The sequence below is a fragment of the Sorex araneus genome, chromosome 2 (assembly GCF_027595985.1).
Source record: "Sorex araneus isolate mSorAra2 chromosome 2, mSorAra2.pri, whole genome shotgun sequence".
Taxonomy (NCBI): Eukaryota; Metazoa; Chordata; class Mammalia; order Eulipotyphla; family Soricidae; genus Sorex; species Sorex araneus.
The window spans coordinates 97347577-97370307 of record NC_073303.1 but is presented as its reverse complement, the minus strand read 5'-3'; the positions used below and the strand labels follow the sequence as shown (position 1 = coordinate 97370307).

At 39.0% G+C, this 22731-nt stretch overlaps 1 protein-coding gene across 9 annotated transcripts in view; it reads right to left on the bottom strand.

Moving 5' to 3' along the window:
• The window catches only part of CYRIB (CYFIP related Rac1 interactor B), a 146081-nt gene that overhangs the window by 35897 nt on the left and 87453 nt on the right, over window positions 1-22731 (bottom strand). For 8 of the 9 annotated variants that reach the window (XM_055125507.1, XM_055125506.1, XM_055125511.1 and 5 more), the window contains one exon: window positions 10576-10614. The gene's annotated coding sequence lies outside the window, so the exon portion shown is untranslated. Of the gene's footprint in view, window positions 1-10351; window positions 10371-10575; window positions 10615-22731 lie in introns of all 9 variants that reach the window. The other variant, XM_055125510.1, reaches the window with a different exon arrangement.

The following is a 22731-nucleotide window of genomic DNA, read 5'->3' as shown; positions in this document are numbered from 1 at the left end:
CCTTGAAAACTGTAGTAACTACAGGAAGGCATACTATGGTACCATAAGCATCCATCTCCACCAATCTCAGTATTTTCTGTACAAATATAGAACTGCTGGCAAATGTAAGTAAAACAAAACATAAGAGCAACAATATTTTTATCAACAAGAAGATTCCTACTCACCCAATTAGATCTTCAAAAAGAGCCCTGCTAATCTCCTCTGCTCCCCCATGTCCTCCACATATTACTGAACAGCGCAATGTTACTAGCAGTAAGCTCCCCGTTAAATAAATACACATAAGTAAAGTCAATCTATTTATAAGGCAGTTGGATGAAATGGTACCTATCTAATTTATTTGCAAACATAATAAACAAAGAAAAATTCCTCTCTAGTAAAATAATATCACCCCGGGCCTGTTCTTCAAGCCTGTGTTCTCCCCTTGACCATGTATCTCACTTGCTTATCTTTTTTAAATTATTGAATCACTGTGAAAATAGAGCATTACAAAATTGTTCATGATTGCATTTTAGTATACAATGTTCCAACACCCATCCCTCCACCAGTGTAATTTTTGAGCACCAGTGTCCCCAGGTTCCCTCCCACCCAAGCATGCCACCTGCATTTATTTGTGGGATATAAAAAACAAAACAGTATGACTCTAATATCCAATGCCAGGGAAAATGGGCCAGGAAGGCTCTTCTATGTCTCTGCTTTTCCCACTCTGAAGAATATATCTTCTTCTGCTTCTCTCCTCTCACATCTAAGTAGGTTTCACTCAGTAAGAAGTATCCTGCTTCACCAAAAACAAGAACAAAGCAATTCCCCCAAAGGTAGAAATATATCTTAATCGTTTAGATATTAAAATCCATCTTACAAGGAATTTTAAGTGAGTGATCTGTATATTTTATACAGATGAATTGGCTTCGATGAGGGCTAAGGTAAAAATATTTGTATTTATTCTTTCTATGACTTGTAACGGAGTGCGGGATGGGGAGATAGCTCAAAGGACTGGAGCACATGCTTGACAGAAGGGCAAGGTAGCATCACTACAGAGGCCACAAAACAGATTCAATACTAACATGGTTTTATACATAATGGTAATATAAAGATGTGACATGAACTCCCAAACCATGACCTCCAATCACAAACTGATTACTGTCTTTATTTATTATAATGTAATAGGAGTCTTAAAAACTTTCAATGTTTCAAACAGGAATAAATCACAAGATCTATTTTAACCCATTTTTATCATGAATACTGCTGAAACATTATCCTAAAATTAATTCTATGAGTAGAAAACCATCATCAGATCCAGCACAGTTCCATGAAGAAGGATGTGCCTGATTTGCCTTACCTTTCTACTTGTTTTACTTTTTTTTTTCCCTTTAAGGGAAATAAGAAATGCATTCCTTCATATAAACACTGTCTATCATTTAGTCTCTTTCTAAGTACTCTGGGACTCTGCTTTGTGCAGTATTTGGTCCTAACCGACTCACTTTACAAGTACTCCAACATTTATATTTCTCAACTTTTCATCCCAACCATAGACATTTAATTTGAAAATAACCCAGTTTTTTATCCAATAGTTTCTCAATCAGGAAATGATTAATATTTAGATCTAGAAAATTCTGCTTGATCCAATAAATTCTTTTGTTAATAAAATTTTTACATACATTGTAAGATCCTTGGCAGCATGCTGGGCCTGTGTACACACTAGATCTTAGCTTCTTAAACTATGGACTGTACCTTACATGGGGTCATGCAATTAACTGAGAGGTAAGACACAAAAATATTAGAAACAGTAAAAGGTTTCTGAATGCACAATGACCAAAAATTAATTCAAAACCAACTGCATAATGAATCCATGGTGTTTCTGGCAATGCTCACCCATGTTCGTTTCTTAGGCAAAAAGGGATTATGAGTGGGAAAAGTTCTCAAAGTCCTTGCACCAGATGTCAATTAAAAAAAAAATATTCACCATATAAGTTGTGATAAGATAGTTTCAAATAATATGGCCCCTGGGGCAACATTACCCACTTGAGAACCACTAATGCTGTATGACTGTGGCCCAATGAAGATAGTCTCTCTACTACACTGCACATACAACAGATACTATGTAAACAAGAACTAACAGGTACATATTTCACTGAACAATGTTTCAAAGAATTTTTCGAAGATCTGAAAATTGTTATTATCATACATTTTTATAACGATAAATAAAAATTTGAGATCACTATCACTGTTGACTATTTTAATTCTCTTTTTAGAAAGGGAGACTTTGGGCCATACCCTGAAGCAGTGTTCAAGGCTTACTCCTGGTACTGCATTTGAAGATCACTTCAAGGCAGTGCTTAGGGGACTATATGGGATGCCAGAAATGGAACCCAGGTTGGCCATGTGAAAGGTTGGCCCATTATACTCTCTCTCCAACACACATATTAATTCTTTAGTCAAAGAACTGGAAATACAAATTTCGATCTCTCTCAATATAAGTGATTTCAAATACATGATATAAAGCTGATGGACAACTCTGGTCAAAAGCAGATAAATGCCTGATTTGAACCCTGTTTTTACCCCTTTCACATTATATTCGTGACTTTAGTCAAATTTCCTAGTTTCTTCATGCTTTAAGTTCTTATCTATAATACGGTCTACTGTGGAGGGTTCATAATGCACCCAATGAATTAATATAAGCAAAATATTGAGTACCACACCTAGGAACCTATTTGACGCTTTACCACAACTGTGGGTAGAGGTACAGAACTCACCTACTGAACCTGTTCCCAGAAGCAGAGCCTGTGAAACGGGAGACTGTGTGTGATAGCCATATTTCCCAACATATGACTGAAACTCATATGCTAAGCTAAGCTGCAATGGTCTATCTCATGGTGATTCAATGACTAAATTTTTTTAATGCAACATTATTTATCAAACTATATAAAACCTGAGTCTAAAATACTATTGATGGGCCAGAATGTGGCTCAGCAGTAGAGAGTATGCTTCATGTGAGAGGCCCTAGGATCAATTAATAATACCAAAGAATATCATGACTATTTTACAAGCACTAGTTCAAAGTTAATATATATTATAATTTTGAGTGTCAAAGTCTTATAACCTGAAATTAAGAGGGAAAGTTAGAGAATTCAAATTTTAATGTCCTTAAGTGATATCTGAAACTATCTGGAAAGAGCTACTGGTTGTTACAAATGGGTCTAGTACCTGGTATCAACTGGTTTAGCATCCTAAACTGGACCTCTTATAAAATCTAACCCAGTTCATCACCTGTTCAGAACTGAGAAGCTTGCTTTCTTGTAGGTTTCCCTCCTACTTTATGGTTAATCATTTTCTGTATCATTCCCCTTAGCAAAGATGCAATTATTCCTTGCATATTAAAAAGAAAAATCTATCTTGATTTTATTTCCCTTATCAGACTCCAACCTATTACATTTTTCTGTTGTAAAATACATTTAAAATAAAACCTTCATTCATCTTTTACTACTTCCTTCTCTTTTCCATTAAACTACCCCAATATAACTTTTAGTCCAACTATCCACCACCAATATTATTCTGGCAAATCATCAACTAACTTCCATGTGATCAATTCCAATTGTCTATTATTTCAAGTCCCCACCTTACTTCACCTGTGAGGAGCAACTGACAGAACTTCCAATGGTCTATTATTTTCACATTCTCACCTTACTTTGCCTGTCAAGAGCAACTGACAGAACTGACAATGCACCTTCCTCAATAAACTTTTCTTACTGGCTTAAAGGATGCCCGCACCTCCCCTACTGCTGGGTCAAACTGGTCCTTATTAGCAGGATTACTTCAAGAGTCTCCAAACAATCTCCCTCCTACTTTGCCTTCTTATACAATCTCTTCTTTTTATATGCCAAACCAATCTTTTACAATTAAAAATTGTTTGTTTATAAAACCATGCAACGGCTTATCAATGCCTTCAGAATAATACCCAGGTTCTTAAAAAAAAAAAAACCTCCAACTTTCCTCTTACTCTGATCTCATCTCCATCTCTGTCCACTATTTTCATACACATAGAACCAAAGCCTGCTAGTTTTTCTACCATGTTCAGAATTACTTCTCTTTGTAGTCTACCATTTTTCCATAGTCTGGGATGATCTCTCCATAGTTTCCTTTCCCTTTTGATAGAGGCGGGGATATGGGCCACACTACGTGGTGAGCAGTAGTTACTCCAAATTCTAAGTGCCAAGGATGGAACCAGAGTTGGCTACATGCACAAGAGTCCCTAACCCTTGCACTCTGTCTGGCCCCTCTTTAAATGAAAAGCTACCATACTTCCTTCATGTCGCTGCTCAAGATTTTCTCAGAAAGGGATTCCAGGACCAATCCATCTGCACAACCTCATTCCCTCCCCAATTTGATGGCAACATATCTTCCTTTGGTTATCTAATTATTGCTCTAACCTAATACAGACTTTTCTGACCAAATTTATATTTTGTGCACATCTGATACAAGCACACAAATTAACCTTCAGTAATGCAGAGAGAGCAATATTCACTAAATACATACATTATTCACAACTTATTGTGAATACTGAAGGTGGGATCCAGCAAAGTATCTCTTACTTGAACACACAATTACACACACAATAATTCAGCGAAGTAGAATCAAAATTCCTTTTTAGCTTTTGACATAGCTGCAACTCATATTAGAAAGAAAGCAGCTGATAACATTTAAATATTATTTAAATGTTAAATTTTTAATAAATTTAAAAGCTCCTATGACAAACAACTGTAAAAATTGAAAAACACAATATTTGTGAGTAACAGTATGATGCAGAGAAATAACCAACTCAAACAAGTCTAACAACAAAGCATCTTTATTATCCTGACACTTTATTTGCTTCTGCTCACTGGATTGCAAATTCACACCACATAATTACTTCTTTATACTTCTTTCTTCCTCCTTTTTCCCAGCAAGAGAAGTTGCTAAACATTATTTTCTGTTCAAGCACAATGACTGGGCAATATATATTTACTCATTAAATAGCATCACCAAAAATTCCCTTTTTTCTTACCCTTCCTCTTTCTGATCTGTATGTGGTAAATATGCTCAAGAAACTGAATTCTCCCTCTGAAAATGAAGTCTCTGAGGCCTGAGAGATAGTATGGTGGTTAAGGCACTTACCTTGCATCCTACCAACCCAGTTTGATTCCTGGCACTGTATATGTTCTCCTAAGCATAGAGTCAGAAGTAGCCCCTAAATATTGCTACATATGCCCTTCCCAACCCCACACCGCAGAGAAAAAGAAAACAGAGTTCCTGGGGGATACTCAATCTCCTTAATTTTTACATGAAATTACATTACTTGACTTAAAGTGACAGAAATAAAATGAAAATCAAAGAAATTTTATTTCTAGTCTTTTGATCCATCACAAACTATGTGATTTACACAAGTTAAATTTTCTTACTAGGGTGAATCTCTCATAGTGCTTTTGTTTCTGATATTACATGTTTGCTTCATCTTTCCTAACGCTGACATCTAGTGGATATTTTGAAGTGAAATGAAAAAAATCTTATTTGAGCTATTTTAAAGAAGTAACTCAGTAGAGTGCTTGGTTATATGCAACAAAGATAAATTAGGAGACAGATACTATACCATTAAACAGAAGTGAACCATACTTAAATATCAGCATTCCACCAGATTGTCATGGCATCTTTGATTCAGAGATTCAGAGATTACTTATACTACTCCCTTGATGCATCCCAGGCATTAAGCCATGAGTCCTGAGACGCTCACCAGGCAGAACATATGTGCTGCATGTGGGAGGCTGAAGTTCAATCCCTGGCACTGCATGGTTCCCCAGTAGAAGAGGAAGTAGTCTCCACCATCCCCCAGCATGACTGGGTATGGCCCAACACATGAAGAAAAAGTCACCAAAGTAAATTACTGCCCAAGCTACAATGTTTTCTGATACAACGTCTTGGACCAAGAATAGGTATAGGATACAGAAATGGAACAGTACAATATTCCACAGTAAGCAATTTGAGAGTACATAAAATGGGTGTGCAATGAAAATATTTGTCTAAAAACTCTCAGAATTGATGCTGGAAAGAGTACAGTTGGTGCAACACTTGCCTTGCATGTGGCTGAACTGGGTCAATCTCCACCACCCCATAGGTCCTCTGAGTCCCACCAGAAGAGATCCCTAAGTGCAAAGCCAGGAGTAAGCCCTGAGCACTGCCAGGTGAAACCAAACCAAAACCAAAAAACTCTCAGAAATGCTCTAAGGACATAATCAGGATCCCTCCCTCCTGCCTCCAACTCGGACACAAAGTTATTGCCACGTGTAGCCCTGGGGGACCTGGAACATTGATGGGTATGGTCATGGCCTGACCCACCTCTCCAACCCCAGAACAACTGGGATGGTCCTGGTGGTGTGGGATAACAAGGACCTTAACAGCACAGAATCCTTGGGCCTTGGTGTTGAGCTGCCAACCCATCTGGCCCAAGACTGTCAAGGGTGAGACCAGGCCCTCCGAAGAACTATTTGGGAAACCGTTCCCCAAAAACCCTCCAATTACCACCTAGTTTATGAAGGTTTATTTTTGAACCAAGTATGTTATCTATTATAGCTTTAAAGCTTTGGACAGCATATACACTTCATCACATACAAGAGCTATATTTACATAAATCAGAATTCAAATCACATAGCTATTTTTTTCATCTTATTTTGGGTTTTTTTTAGGGGAGTGGCACACCCAGCAATGTTCAAGGGTTACTCCTGGCTCTGCACTCAGGAATCACTCCTGGTAGGTTATGGGATACCAGAGATCAAACCTAGGTGAGCCACATGCAAAGCAAGCTACCATACACTATAGCTCCAGCCCCACACAGCTACTTTAAATACCTCTGCTATATGGTTAGTGTTGTTAGGAAGAAAAAGGGGGAAGAAAAAGTGAAGAGACAGAGGAAAGAAGGCAATCTAAGCTCAGAATAGGATACATAAAAAATGACTTGAATCATGGAGCTTAATTCCCCAATTTTATAAATGAAAACAACTCTATAGACTTCGCAACTTGGGGGGGAAAATAAGCATATTTTTTGTTCCTAAGTTTTTGGGCCATATCTAGTAGTACTCAGCTTTTCCTGGCCATGATGATCACCAATAACCCCTTGCACAAGTATGTAGTGCTGGGGCTTCAAATAAGAGTAGGCTACATGCAAGCCAAAGGCCTCACCCAATGAACAATTAGTTTTTTAAGAGGTGGTTGAGTCAATAATCCGTACAGTACAGCTTTTAAGAGCATCTTTAAAAAATAAACAAAAAAAACCTCACTCCACATTGATTAAAAAAAAAACAAAATCAAGTACTTCTCCCCATACACAATCAGGAGATACTCTACTGTATTCCCTTCAAATTAGTACCAGTGCTATTAAGCAATCAACCAATAGACCTGCCATAGTTAATATTCCCTTTCTTTGTAGCCAACTACAAAGTACTGAACAAACATTCAAATTAGTGACAGCACTCCAGGGTCTTCCTAGCATAGGCTCGCACGTTAACATCATTAGTTTGTATCGGTGGTCTTCAACTACCACCAAGTACACTGATGATGCCGACCCATCAGTGTAGAAAGGCTGAAAACTACTTCTCTACTGCCTTGGTTTTAACTGCCAGTCTGTGCATCATAAGGAGAGGTGCCAGTGTGCTAAGGTGAAAAGGTTGAAGATCTAGGTTATAACTATTTCAGTAACTACAGGTGTTTTTTTTTAAAACAAGACTTGGCTTTTTGTGTGTTCCCCAAGCACAAGTATCAGAGTACTTGATATATGCAGCCATTATATGGCAACTGATTATGGCATTTCTCATTTAAATTTAGGGTACTTCATACTGGTATGACTTACATCTTACATGTTTATTTCACATTTCTTGAGACATAATGAGAGTTAAGGCACCCTTTAAGGGTTAACATTCATTGTCCAACTCCCTTTTCTTACAGCATGCTGTTTAATTAATGATAAGTTTTTCAAAGCTACTTCAAGCAATTCAAGCTTACATTATTAGAATACTGCTTAACGAGGAAAAAAGCATGCAATTCTACTTCTTTGAGATTAGTTATATAGAACATTAAAAATCTACATTTAACTCAAAAGCAAGAGAAAACAAGGACTAGCTGACTTTTTACTAATACTTTTTTAAATCTAGGAACCCAAAGAAAATTCAGTGAATTTGAATAGAAACCTTTTCAGTAACTTTTGATGTAAAAGTTTAGCAATTTTTCCATCAAGATCATACACAAGAGACACACACATGAATCTCAAAACCGCTGCAGAAATGCCTCTGGACTCTGCAAAACGCCACTTTCGCCGGGCCACTCCAGATGGGAGCAGGTACTGTTCCTCCACCTGTCCCCTAGGAATTCCGGTGGCCTCCATCTTCTAGAACTCAACATAAAGTCCAGGTATGTGGGAGCAAAAGCAGCTTCACGGGACAGGGGAGGAGCCGGCCCTTCTTCCCCTGCACCGATGGGACTCTGAGATGACGCTCACAACTGCCCCCGGCTACTTATTAAGCTCCTACACTGACATGATCCAAACACACACGTATCTTGGAATTGAGCAGCTCGCTGCAGAGATCTCTCCAGACCCTAATTGTTAAAATTTTAGAATTCCTAGAGCACATGGCCACCCTTGCAGCTGTGTGACATTATATTCTATCCATAACAAGCAATACAAAACAAACTGTCTAGCATTCATTGCCTTTCGGCAGGTTTAAGTGGTGGTGGGACTGGTGTCCAAATCACTGTATTACTGTCATCCCACTGCTCATCGATTTACTCAAGCGGGCACCAGTATCGTGATAGCACAGCTGGTAGGGTGTTGAAATATTGAATGTAATCATAGTAGAGAAAGAGTATTGTGGAAACTGTCTGCCACACAGGCAAGGAGAAGGGTTGGAATGGGGAGGGGGGGTAAACTGGGGATTTTGCTGGTGGAAAATGTGCACTTGTGATGGGATGGGTGTTTGATCATTGCATGACCAAAACTCAAATATGAGAGCTTTGTATCTCACGATGAATCAATAAAAAGGGGAGAAAAAGAAAGATTATACACACCAAGCCAAAGCATTATTAGAAATACCTATGAATTCATCATTAATAGTAATCACAGGTAGTTTTATATTACTTACACTAACAATTACTGTAAACTTGCATTAAAAATTACAGTTTGGGGCTGGAGAGACAATACATCAGGCAGGCAATTGCCTTGTACATGGATGATCCATGTACAAGATTCACTCCCCAGTACTCCATATGGTCCACTGAGCACTGCCAGGAGTGATCACTGAGCACAAAACCAGGAGTAAGTACTGGGCACTGCCAACTGTGGCCCAAAAACAAACAAAAAAGAGACAATAATTATTCCATACACACTTATTTTATGTATTTTTCTAGTGCCTTCACATATGTAAGGCATGCACTCTAGCACTGAACTACTTGCTTGGTCTCACAAATTTCTAATTTTTAGTATGTTAACCACATTTCAGCATCACTGGTTATTATTCATACATGATTTCATAAAATCGTAAATTACTGTCACTGTCACTGTCATCCCATTGTCATCAATTTGCTCAAGCGGGCACCAGTAACATCTCCATTGTGAGACTTGTTGTTACTGTTTTGGGCATATTGAATACCCCACGGGGAGCTTGCCAGGCTCTGCCATGCAGGTGGAATACTCTTAGTAGCTTGCCGGGCTCTCCGAGGGGCGGAGGAATCAAACCCAGGTCAGCCGTGTGCAAGGCCAACACCTTACCCCCTGTGCTATTACTCCAGCCCCATAAATTACTACTTAAATCATTCGAAGAAGAAATTCAAGGTTTTACTAGATTATCAAAGAGGATCTGTGACAACAACAAAAAAAAAAAAGATTGAGAACTCCAGCAAAGTACTAATGTATGCAATAGGTAAGATGACTACGATTTCATACCGTCAGTACTGAAAAAGGCAAATTTTGACATGTAAATAGCTATTTATAACCTGGAAGAGCACAGAAACAAAGTACATGACAGTCACTGCCTGTGAAGAACAGAATGTATGTATATATAGAAAAATATTTCCACACCCACTAACCTGTTAAAACTTGAAACAATTACAACTGCATGAGTTTGGTACTCAGGACCCTCTAACAGTAGTAACTTCTTTTTTTGTTGTGTTATGATAATACATTTTTAAAGGGGCCAAAATAAGTAGAATTTTTACTTAAGATAGTATATAAAAACAGTTTCCCTTTTTAGTTTTCAAAAAAATATTGCTTAGATTTCTAAATCAACTATACTGGTGACAAGTAAATGACTTTAAAAGAATTTCAAAAGAAAATACTTACCTCGTCTACTGAAAGAAAGCTGTAAAAACAAATTCTAATTAATTTACATTTTCCTCACTACCTTCTACTCTAAACAATACAGGATATTTTCTAAAGTAATTTTTAGCAGTTTAATATTATGTACAGCACATATTCCTTAGTCTGTTTAGCCAATGTAAGTTTTTATTTAATTCACAGCTTTTGATTTCTATCTGAATAGTCGTTTCCCCCAAAGACATATTTACCTTCAGCCAGTACTGGTGATTCTGTTCTTGTCCCTCTATCTGTTTAAAGAGAGAAAAAAATGAAGAAAATATAAACAATATACTTTAAAAGAAATTTAAATTTATTAACAGGGCTGCAGAGATAGTCCAAGGGTTAAGGTGTGTATTCTGCATGCAGCTAACCTTAGTTCAATCCTCTGCACCAACATGACCAGTCCCCAAGAATTGCTGGGTGCACTCTTCACTAGAGGCCTCCCACAAGCATCAATGGGTGGTCCTGGTAATCCCCAGCTCCAGAGAGCCTAAACAGCATTGCATCCTTGAGTCCTTGCATTGAACCACTGACTCAGTTCGCTGAAAACTCACCAGGACCCTTAGGCCTCCTGAGCACCCTGTGGAAGCACCCCTCCAAAAAGAAAACATGAAAGGCCATGAATACTATCACATACATATGCTGCTTAATTTTCTGGATTAGTTTAACAACTACAAGTGGAGAAACTACTAAGAGTAAGTCACTGTGTTAAGCCCTAGGGGACAGCAACAGGTAACAAGATGCCCTAACTGCTATCTTCATTGTATCTTATGACACCTCTATTCTTCCATGTGCTCAGATAAAAATTCGGATTCCTCTGCAAGTATTTTTATTTACACATTCATTTTCACTTAAACTCACTACCTAAAATATACCAAACGATGTTATGTTTACACTTAATATAAAGGATATCAATGCTATTCATGTCATTCTAAAATGTAGATGAGGTAGTATAAAGAGCTGGAGAGACAGTACAAGGATAGAGATGCTTGCCTTGCAGGTGGCCGGCCCCAGCTCAATCCCCGGCACCGAATATGGTTCCCCAAGTATCAACAGGAGTGGTTCCTTAGCTCAAAGCCAAGAGTAAGCTTTAGGCAAAGCTAGGTGTGGTCCCAAAACAGTAACAATAAAAATGCAAATGACCCAGTATTTTTTCAGTTAAAAACAATTTTTAAATGCTACTGAATAAAATTTCAAAACATCCAGTAAGGCAAAAGAACAGGGGCCTGGAGAAATAATACAGTGGGTAGGGTTCAAACCCTGGCATCCCATGCGGTTCCCCCACGCACTGCCAGAAGTAACTCCCGAGCACTGCCAGACATGGCCAAGAACAACAACAAAAGAAACAGTTGGATGACTAAATTTGTTTTGATTTACAAACCATTAGTTTGCAACTTTTACTCCAGAGCTTCATATTTTCTACAACTTGCACATTATTCATTCCACTTTATTTTTCTTCTCTCCACCAGTCAGACGAATGGAAGCTACTTATGCTCCAAGACTAATAACTTTTTTTCCTCAAAAGCTCCTCTTGGATCAATGCTACTACAAATGGGATTTTTGCTTTTTCTGCCAAAGAAAAGCTTCAATCCCTAAGGCCCACTTCATCCACCCAGAAATCAACAAGAGGCTTGACTGACCACCTTCACAAAGCATAGGAGAAAAACCAATGCTACTTGCACTAAGCCATGAAGGAAAATTCTAACTATCCTAAGTCTTCATCAAGAAACAATAAAACATTTGTAACTGTTTTCACCTCTAAAAATAAAATGCCAAGTATTTTGTAATAATTAGAACATATGTAAATTAGATAATCCAGACATCTAAAAAACCCACAGACTTAGATTCCTGAAGTGTCAAAATTTATTTGCCTTCCAGGATATTGGTGGTGGGGAATGTGCACTGGTGGAGGGATGGGTGTTTGATCATTGTGAGATTGTAACCCAAACATGAAAGCTTGTAACTATTTCACGGTGATTCAATAAAATTCAAAAAATTTAAAAAAAATTTATTTGCCTCCAGCAAAATGTAAAAGTGATGACTTCAGAGTATTCCAGCAACAACATTTACTGCTGTGCACACAGATATCAATGGGTCTAGTTTATATGTGCAAAAAATAATGGTTTCTTGGAAGCATAAGATACAATGTGCATTCAACACTGTAGTCAAGTTCTGTGAATAAACCAACACAGAAAACTAGATAAGAGAAAGCATATAAAGTGATGATGTCTGAATTGCTGCTGTGTTGTGTGTGTGTTTAAAGTCACAAACTCTTAACAACAAAAGGAAGTTTTTTTTTATATTTGCAAGTTCAAGAAAAATAAAATTAGGTTCCCGGGCCACAGCCACATTGCCCAAGGGTCACTTTGGCAGTGCTCAGAGAACAGATACACTATCAAGGGTTAAATTGAGTCTGGCACATCCAAGGCCACTGCTTTACCCTCTACCCCTGCACTACCTCTCTGGCAATAAGTTAAAAAAAATAAATAAAGCTATGCATAAGCTTATCTGTTGATCTGAAATGAGAAGCCATTCCCCCTTTACAAGAGGTATTTTAAACGTGATATACTGTTAACAGGATGACTGAGTAACAGCAAGAAAAAGGCTTCATTAAACTGAGAAACTGAAGACATCAGAATTCCACAGAATAAAAGGTATCTCGCTGTCCCTTAGATCCAAAAAACCATGACATTTATTTCATGCTATTTATTTTATTGCTTGAATATTTGAATGAGAGTACAGATAATTCAAGTCAAACTCACAAATGAGAGGAAAACATTTTGTCTTGTTTTTGAAGGTTTCAATTGATGGAGGTACTGTGATTTACAATATTGCTAATGGAGTGATAGTACAGCGGGTAGGGCATTTGCCTTGCATGCGGCTGACCGGGGTTCAATTCCTCCATTCCTCTCAGAGAGCCCGGCAAGCTACCCGTGGCGTATTCAATATGCCAAAAACAGTAACAACAAGTCTCACAATGGAGACGTTACTGGTACCTGCTCAAGCAAATCAATGAACAATGGGATGACAGTGCTATAGTGCATAATTTCAACATCACACCTATCACCAGTGTGACCACCTCCCTCCCCTAAAGAACCCAAATGTCCCTTCCTCTCAATTCCCTACATACACACACACACATACACACACACAGAGGTGTGGATCAGTTCTCCTGCTGTGCTATCTTTGACCCTAGCATCTGAACCCCACCAGGAGTGACCACTGGGTAGAGCCAGGAGTGAGCCCTAAGTACATTATACAGGGACCAAACCAATAGTCCAGCAGATAGGTGTTTGTCTTGCATGCAGCTAACCTGGGTTCGATCCCCAGTAATCCTCACAATTCGAAACACTGCCAAGAATGATTTCTGAGTGCAGAGTCAGGAGTTAAGCCCCAAGTAACACCAGGTGTGGCCCCCAAACAAACAAATTAACAAAAACAAGTTTTTATATGTCAAGTATCAATCACCAAAGTTAACATATAAACCATCAATATTTAACCAGTGCATTCAATCTTCTTCCTAATAGACCTTTTCTCAGAATAATTGTTTTCATGAACTTTTAAAGTTAAATGTAACATAACCATGACATATTATCCTAACTCCAAATAGGGAATGACTGTGGTGTTGTTTAAGCTTTTATATAAAATTATGGATTTATAGTGAGTCATTTATATCTTCACTGCATTTTAAAAAATTTAACACTAGAGGCTGGGGAGATCGTTCAAATGGCTCAAACACAGATTTAACATGCCAGAGGTTTTACATGGTGTGATCCCTGGCACTTTATTATCCCCATCCCAAGCACCACCAGGAGTGATCCCCTATCTCAGAGCACTGACCCTGAGTACAGCCAGGTGGCCCACTCCTCCAGAAAAAGTAAAAAAAAGGGAAAGAAAAATAGTGGAGTTACACATTCATTTTATGACTTGTTTTTTGTTTTCGTTGTTGCTGGCTGGTTTGTGACTTGTTTTGGTGTTTTCTGGGTTGTTTTTGGTGGAGGGGTGTACATCCAAAGAGGTGCTCAGAGAGCCCAGCAAGCTACCGAGAGTATCCCGCAATTCTCAATGAACAGAAACTACAGCTCCATCTAAAAGTTCAAAGATTTGGTGATGGTTGGGCCCAGTAGTGCCAACTGTGTTTGGGGCCTCACATAGCACACAGGAGATGCTGGAAGACCCTGTAGTTCGTGGTCAAACTGCTGTCAACCACGCACAAGGCCTTGACTCCTGTACTACTGGGCCCAAGCATTGACCCACCCATTCCAGTTGGTTGGAATTAGTCCCCAGGGACCCTGAATACTACTTGGGAGACCCCGCACCAAAATGTGACAAATTACAAGCTTTCTGATCTGATACTGCTATGGCCCTCCATAACTTCTTAGTAATAATTTTAAATTATTATTTAGATAAACATACATTAATAAGAGTCGGAAAGACTGTACAGGGGGCTGGAGTGATAGCACAGCGGGTAGGGCGTTTGCCTTGCATGCAGCCAACCCGGGTTCAATTCCCAGCATCCCATATGGTCCCCTGAGCACCACCAGGAGTAATTCCTGAGTGCAACGCCAGGAGTAACCCCTGTGCATCGCCAGGTGTGACCCAAAAAGAAAAAAAAAAAAGAAAAAGAAAGACTGTACAGCAGGAAAGGCACTTGCCTTTCACGCAGCCAGCCCAAGTTTGGTCCTGAAGATTGCCAGGGAGTGATTCTTGAGCAAAGAACCAGGAGTAAGCCCGAAGCACTGGCAGATGTGGCCCCTCAGACTGAAAAATAAAAAAACAACCCAAAACAAACACCACACACTGATAGCTATTATATTACAGTGCCTGCTGTCTCTCCACTATCAGGGAAGAGTGTGAGAGAAACAAATTCAACTGTTCTGACCACAGAGGCAAAGATAAAAATAATCTGAACTACATCAAACTGGAAAGTTTTTACATGGCAAAATAAGAAGACGTAAAATAAAATAAAATAAAATACACTCTAGTGAATGGGAGAAAATAGCTGCACACAATCAGATAATCAACTGATATTTAAGGTTTATAAAGCACTCAACAAAGTTCAACAAGGAAAAAAATCTAACTCTGCACAAAAATGGGGAGAGATGAAAAGGCATCTCCCCCTCCCCCTAAACGATACTGTGATACATTTACCTAATGGAATACTATTCAGCAGTAAGAAAAGATTAAATCTTGCAATTTGCAACTACAACTACACAGAGCTAGAGGATACTATCTCTAGGTAAAGTCAGTAAGACGAAAACGATCAGATACAGAATGAGCTCTCTCATACGTAGGATATAAACACACACAGTGAAAAAAAAAAAGAACAAAAGGCCAAAGGCAACAGAACTAGAGAATTGACTGGACCACAGAACTGGGAGAGGAGATCAATGGATTCGGGAGCAGGTGCTAGGTAGAGGTGTGGTGTTGAAGCAATGACTGCATGAAACTATCATTTAAAGTACTATAAATCATAGTATCTCAACTTAAAAAATTTATCTGAAAGTTCACTGCTCTTAAAATCTGTTTTATAAACAACATACTCAAAAATTAAAGATTAGTGTAAGCTAGCTTTCGACTTTGCTTTTGGGCCAGACTCAGCTGTGCTCAGGGCTTACTCCTGGCTCTGTGCTCAGGGAACACTCCTGGCAGTGCTCAGGGCGGGGGGGGGGGGGGCGCTAGTGGGGAGGATATGTGATGATGGGGACCAAAACCAGGGTCAGCTGTGTGCAAGGCAATGCCTTATCTTCTATATTATTTCTCCTATCAGATTCTTTAAATAATAAAGGTAACTCTCTGGTAAAAAGAAAACTAACTTTCAAACTGTAGAATTTGAACATTTAAAAGTCTGAAAACACCCAGAGGAAAGATGACAAAAATATCAAGACCATGTTTAAAAATGTATCACTCAAAGAAATAAACCTCTTTCCAGAAAAAGTCACAACAATGAAGCACATAGGATTTTATGAACTAGTCTCTCTGCAATACAGTATCTTTCTTCTTCTTTCTGTTCTACAGTATTCCAAATTGCTCCATGAACCATAGGAAGAGATTTCTCTTTACTGAGGCTCACATTTATTTTGGACCAGTGTTTATCAAACTTTTCCGAAGGCAGTCACCCTGTTCTACTGACTGACCAATCCACTAATTAAAATACAGTGTGTCCCCCATTTACTTGACCTTCAACTGTAGCCCCTCAAAATATTCTGGTGGTATTATTCACACATTATGGTTTATTTACTACAAAAATAAAACGTGACTAATATCCAGTAGACATTAGAAACAAGGGCCAGGAGGACTGGTCCATGGTAGAAAGCTTGCCACACACTTCTCTGTCCTAGAGGAGAGGGAGTGCCTTTAGGACAGAGAAGGGACCACTAAGACAATGATAGTTGGAAATGACCACTCTGGACAAAAACTGAGCGCTGAAAGGAGGTAAACTAATATATGTGATATTTTTTCAGTAACAGTATTGCAAACCACCATGCCTAAAAGGAAAATGAGATGGGGGAGGAAGGGGGGGAGGGAGAGAGAGAGAGAGAGAGACTACGGGGGGGGGGGGGGGGGGATGGAGGTGGCAGATGGGAGGGAAGCTAGGGACACTGGTGGGAGAAATGTGCTCTAGTGAAAGGATGGGTGTTGGAACACCGTATGACTGAAACTCAACCACGACCAATTTTTTAACTGTTTATCTCATGGTGATTCAATAAAAAAATAATTTAAATACCCTAGGGGCCCACAAAGTCTCCCCCATTTGAGAAACACTGCCTTAAATACCCTAATTCATATGCTTCTTCACTAAAAAAAAACTTGTAAATCATACTATTTGTTACTCTTTCTGAAAATCACATTTCAAATCACTGAAGCTCAGTATTTCAAAGTGGAGATCTTTAGCCGTAAAAATATTTTTAGCTGTACAAAGACAATGTATTTCAAACATCTTTGAAAATAGTACTAGAGTCATACAAAATTATCCCTTAATCTATTTGGGGTTTTTTTTGCTGAGTTTTTCTTCTTTTCCAGTTTTTGGGCTACACCCGGCTCTGTACTCAGGAATTACTCCTGATGGTGTTTGTGGGCCCATATTAGATTCTGGGGATTGAATCTGGGTCACTGCATGCAATGCAAGTGTTCTATCCACTACACTGTCTCTCCAGCCCACTAATCTATTTGTTTCTAAAAAGTATTATTTAGGAGAAGCAAAACACATTAAAGAGAGCAGAAACAACACTATGGAAAGACTGTGCTAAAATGGACAGTTATTAATATTTGTGAATAGTTGCACGTATTTCACCAGAAACCACAATGTTTTCATGAAACCTGCGAAAGAAGCATGATACCCATTTTTTAAAAGGGGCCAGAGCATAAGTACAATCGACAGGGTAGACACATATCCCCAGCATTCCATATTGTCCCCCAAACACCTCCAGGAGTAATTCCTGAGTGCAGACCCAAGAATAATACCTGAGCATTTCTGGGTGTGGCCCCAATACCAACAACAACAAAAAAGTAAATGAATCTCAAAACTTGGTTGACTTGTCAGTGCTAGTAAGATAGCTCTGCCTGATACTAAAGTTTAATTCCATTTTATCCACTTACAATGCCTCAAGAGCACAGACTTCTTGTAAGAAAAAAATTGATTTTGTTTTGCTGATTATTTTTATTAAAATAATTATTGTAACCATTACCCAGGACAAGCAGAACTTGTGGGATGCAACTGTAAAACAACTTCCTGCCTGTCACTGTCCTTTAAAGCAATAGTTAGTACCCCTCAGCAACTATTCAGGCAAGCCCACTATTAGTCATTTTCAAGTCAGAAAAACCATATGAGTTTAGAAATCTATAGACCCAATTTAAGAAGGTTCTTCTAATTTTTTGGTTTATCTATCCTTCACTTTTCCCCTCTTCCAGCTCTAGGGAGTAAATGAAGATGGTGTTTCACCCTTCCGCCTAGCACCTTGCTCTACCCTTCACGGGTGATTAGTAAGGGTCATCTCTCAGAGAATGCTCTCAAGGGTTCCTTAAAAGTTCTCAGCCACTCCAGCCCTGGTAATGTCTCATTTACAATTCCCTTGGTGCAGAGCAATGCAACTACTCTGGAAACACACCTTCCCCTACATCCTTTTCCAGATACCACCCTATTCCCACGGGCGTTCTCTCACTAGTGGCTTGATCTTGTCTAGGAACTCTCCGTTTCCAAAGAACTCTGCATCCACTGACCCCTGGATTGTTCCTCCCCAAGAGATTGGGCATTATAGTCTATTTGGGGGAAAAATTGTCTTAGCACAGCAACCTGGTTCAAAAACTAAGCTCTAACTTCCTGAATGGAAATAGGAATAGGTAGCTGCTAAGTTATAGGATCTATTTTCTGGCTTTCTGTTGCCAAAATCTTCAAGGTGTTCCCACAACTCACCTTAAAAATGTGCAGCTACTAACTTTTGGCCAAACTCAAGAAAAAAAAAAAAGTTTCACTTTAACATTACATAATATATGAGGCTGGAGCAATAGCACAGCGGGTAGGGTATTTGCACGAGGCCAACCCGGGTTCAATTCCCAGCATCCCATATGGTCCCCTGAGCACCGCCAGGAGTGATTCCTGAGTGCAAAGCCAGAAGTAATACCTGAGTATTGCCAGGTGTGACCCAAAAAGAAAAAAAAATTAAATAATATAATCAACTTTTTCCGGGGCTGGAGCAATAGCACAGAGGGTAGGGTGTTTGCCTTGCACGCGGCCGATCCGGGTTCAATTCCCAGCATCCCATATGGTCCCCCGAGCACTGCCAGGAGTAATTCCTGAGTGCAGAGCCTGGAGTAACCCCTGAGCATCGCCGGGTGAGACCCAAAAATATATATATATATAATCAACTTTTTCCACAAATTCTACAAAACAGAAAAATCCATGGTTCAAGCAAATAGTCACCCACCCCTTCCCCCTTTGTCCTTATGTCCCTCAGCAACATAGGACTGATAGGAATACAGTTAAACAGAAACAAAACACACATATATTCATGCATTTTTATATTCTGAGAGCCTAACAAAAGAAAGCAGAACTAGACAAAGCTTACTGGTATTCTCTTTCTAGTATTATGGAATTCTAGAAAAATTCCAACTCACAAAAGGTTATTTATATTTTCCACTTTACACAGAATGAGGAAAAGTGTGTCTAAAACTTAGTCTATTACTTAATAAAACTGGGTGTATACTGTACACCACCAGAAGCAGCAAACACTGTCTGGAGACAACTGTCTTAGAGCACTACGTTGCTCTGATTATGACATGAGGACAGTTTCCTGTACTACTTAAAACCCTTACAATTTCATTTATCTGTGGCCCAAATAAAAATTTTAAGAGATATGAGAATCCAAGGGGAATAAAAGGACCTAATAAAAGTTGTGCTTGTGTACTTAATCTAGAAAGAACTTAAGAGCCTAAATATTTTTTTAATTTGAACGCATAATCAATCTACCTATTCAAACTAAGAAAACTGAAAATGGGGGGCCGGAGCGATAGCACAGCGGGTACGTCATTTGCCTTGCACGCAGCCAACCCGGGTTCAATCCCCAGCATCCCATATGGTCCCCCAAGCACTGCCAGGAGCAATTCCTGAGTGCAAAACCAGGAGTAACCCCTGAGCATCGCTGGGTGTGACCCAAAAAAAGCAAAAAAAAAAAAAAACCTGAAAATGGTTTAAAAAAATAAAAGAAAATTAAGAGGCCAGACCATTAGTACAGTGGGTAGGATACTTGCCTTGCAAAAGGCCAATCCAAGTTCAATCCCTGACACCACATATGGTCCCCTGAGCCTGGCAGGGAGTAAGCCCTGAGTACCAACAGGTATGGCTCGAAATAAATAAATAAAATAAAATATAAATAAATGGTTAAAGAAATATTTTTAAAAGCTCCTTATAAACAAAAAAACACTGACAATCTCCTAAAATTAAGTTACTTAAAAGTTACATATTTAATATGCTAATCAACTGCAATCAGGGGGTAAGTAACACAAACCAAAACCAGAACATTGGTCTTCAACTGGATTTTCTGTAAGTCTTAGTTAACAGTTTTGAAAGATAGACAGCATCTCCTGGCCAGCTGTCACCATGACACACACAAGACTGGAACTTTGGCACACCCAGTTCAAAGGTTTGTCAACCTCAGGCTACATATTTAACTACTGATTCAACATACTATTCTATAATTAAAAGCAAAGTATTACTAGGTTATCTGTATTCACATTTTAATATAGGATGTACCAATTTCAAGGACTATTTCCAAAATACTTCAGTCCTTGATTCTCAGGTACCAAACCACTTTTACGTACGCATAACCAACTTGGAACCTGCACCACAAGCTAGATTATTTTATATTTCCAAATCGCAAATTCACATACATCCAAAATAAATGAAGCTCACGACTCTGTTTTAAAGCATTAACGTGGTGCATAAATTTATGTAATAATAGAACACTTGTTTTAAACAAGTCAAAGCAAATTTGAATGTATAGGATCAGGAAGACAGTACAGAGGGGAGGGCGCCTGCCTTGCAATTGGCCGATCCAGGTTTGATCTCCAGCACCACATATGTCCCCTCAGCCCCTCCAGGAGTGGTCCCTGAGCACAGAGTCAGGAGTAAGCAAGCCTTGATCACAGACGGATGTGGCTCAAAACAACAAACATAGCAAATTCCGCTGTATCAAACTAGTAAGTAAACTTTCAAATATACTTATTTACAGAAAATACCTGAAAGGGAGAACTTACAAAAATGCTAATAAAATGGAGTCGTATTGCCCTTAAAAATAGTAGAAGTTAGACACTTAAAAATTCCCCTCCACGTAACTATGCTTGTCTTACTCCCCTAAACATATATTGTCCCGAGATATAAAGAAAAGGAAGCCTCACTTTTAAATGTATTTAATTAATAGATTTGGTTGTTAGAAGTTGTCAGAATTTTAAGTCAAAACTATGAATTCATTAAAAGACACAATGTAATGTAATCCCTTGCAATACACGTTAGTGTTTCTCATATTTCTCTTTAAAGTCCCTGAAATTCTTATATTTGATATACTTATACTATGATTTATTACATTTGATATTTCGGGAATTTGATATAATCAAAAATAAAGTCCCTGACATTCTTTGTAAACATAGTTCTTTTTAAATATAAATACCACATATAATTTTTGAAAACAAATGTCAGCATATTAGGAAATGCCTTTGGAATAAATCTTGAAGGAGATCAACAAGCTGCAGCGATATCTCCAGACCCCATGCCAGGCTGACTCTCATCCAAGGCACCCAGGAGGGGGGCTCGTAAGCCCACCACACAGGAGCCCTGGTAGCCGAAAACCTCCAGAACCCAATCGCCACCATGCTCACGCCAGACTCCTCAGGCTCAGGACAAGCCACATCCAGGAATGAATCTGTTGCAAATCTGAGGTATGCGGGTTTTGTGACCAAGATCTCCAGGCTTTCGTGGAGTCGGGGACAGGCGACCTCCCCCATATCCACTCTGTCCCTCCAGGATCCTGGCAGTCACGCCCATGAACTGCTTCTGGCGCCATACAAGCTCATAACAGATCAGGATCCAGAGACTCATAAATAAATCTTGAAAGGATCAACAAGCTGCAGAGATGCTTCTAGACCACCAAAGTCACTATCCAGTTAAAAATTTAAATCCAGCAATTACCACCCCATTTGAAATTTTAGAATTTTTAGAGTACACAGCTGCGACATTTCATACTCGACACCACTGATACACCGGAAAAGCACAACACACTGGATGTCATGTGTAGCAGAAGGCATACATGACAACTGTATCTCAATTAAGGAAACATTAACCACAAGGCTTAACCTATAACATAACAGTAATCTCTTATACGAGGGCTTAATGGGTCCAGGATGAGATACAACAAATCTTCACATACTTTCTTCTAAAGATTTTTTTAAAAATCATTTTAGCAAACTAATCATAACAAGCAATACAAAATAAATCATTTAGGGCCTGCTATTGGGTCAGTTTGGGTGGTGGTTGGGAAAATTAGAAATAATGGCGGTGGGTAGATTCTTAATCTTAGAATTCCACAACGATCACTTCATACAAGTTTGCCAAAAAGAAGATTAAGGATGGGGAACAAAAACTATAACGGTATATACTGGGGCGGGGAGGGGGAGGCTGGAGCGATAGCACAGCGGTTGGGCATTCGCCTTTCACGCTGCCGACCCCTGTTCGATTCTTCCACCCCTCTCGGAGAGCCCAGCAAGCTACCAAGAGTATGGAGCCCGCATGGCAGAGCCTGGCAAGCTACCCGTGGCGTATTGGATATGCCAAAAACAATAACAATAAGTCTCTCAATGAGAGACGTTACTGGTGG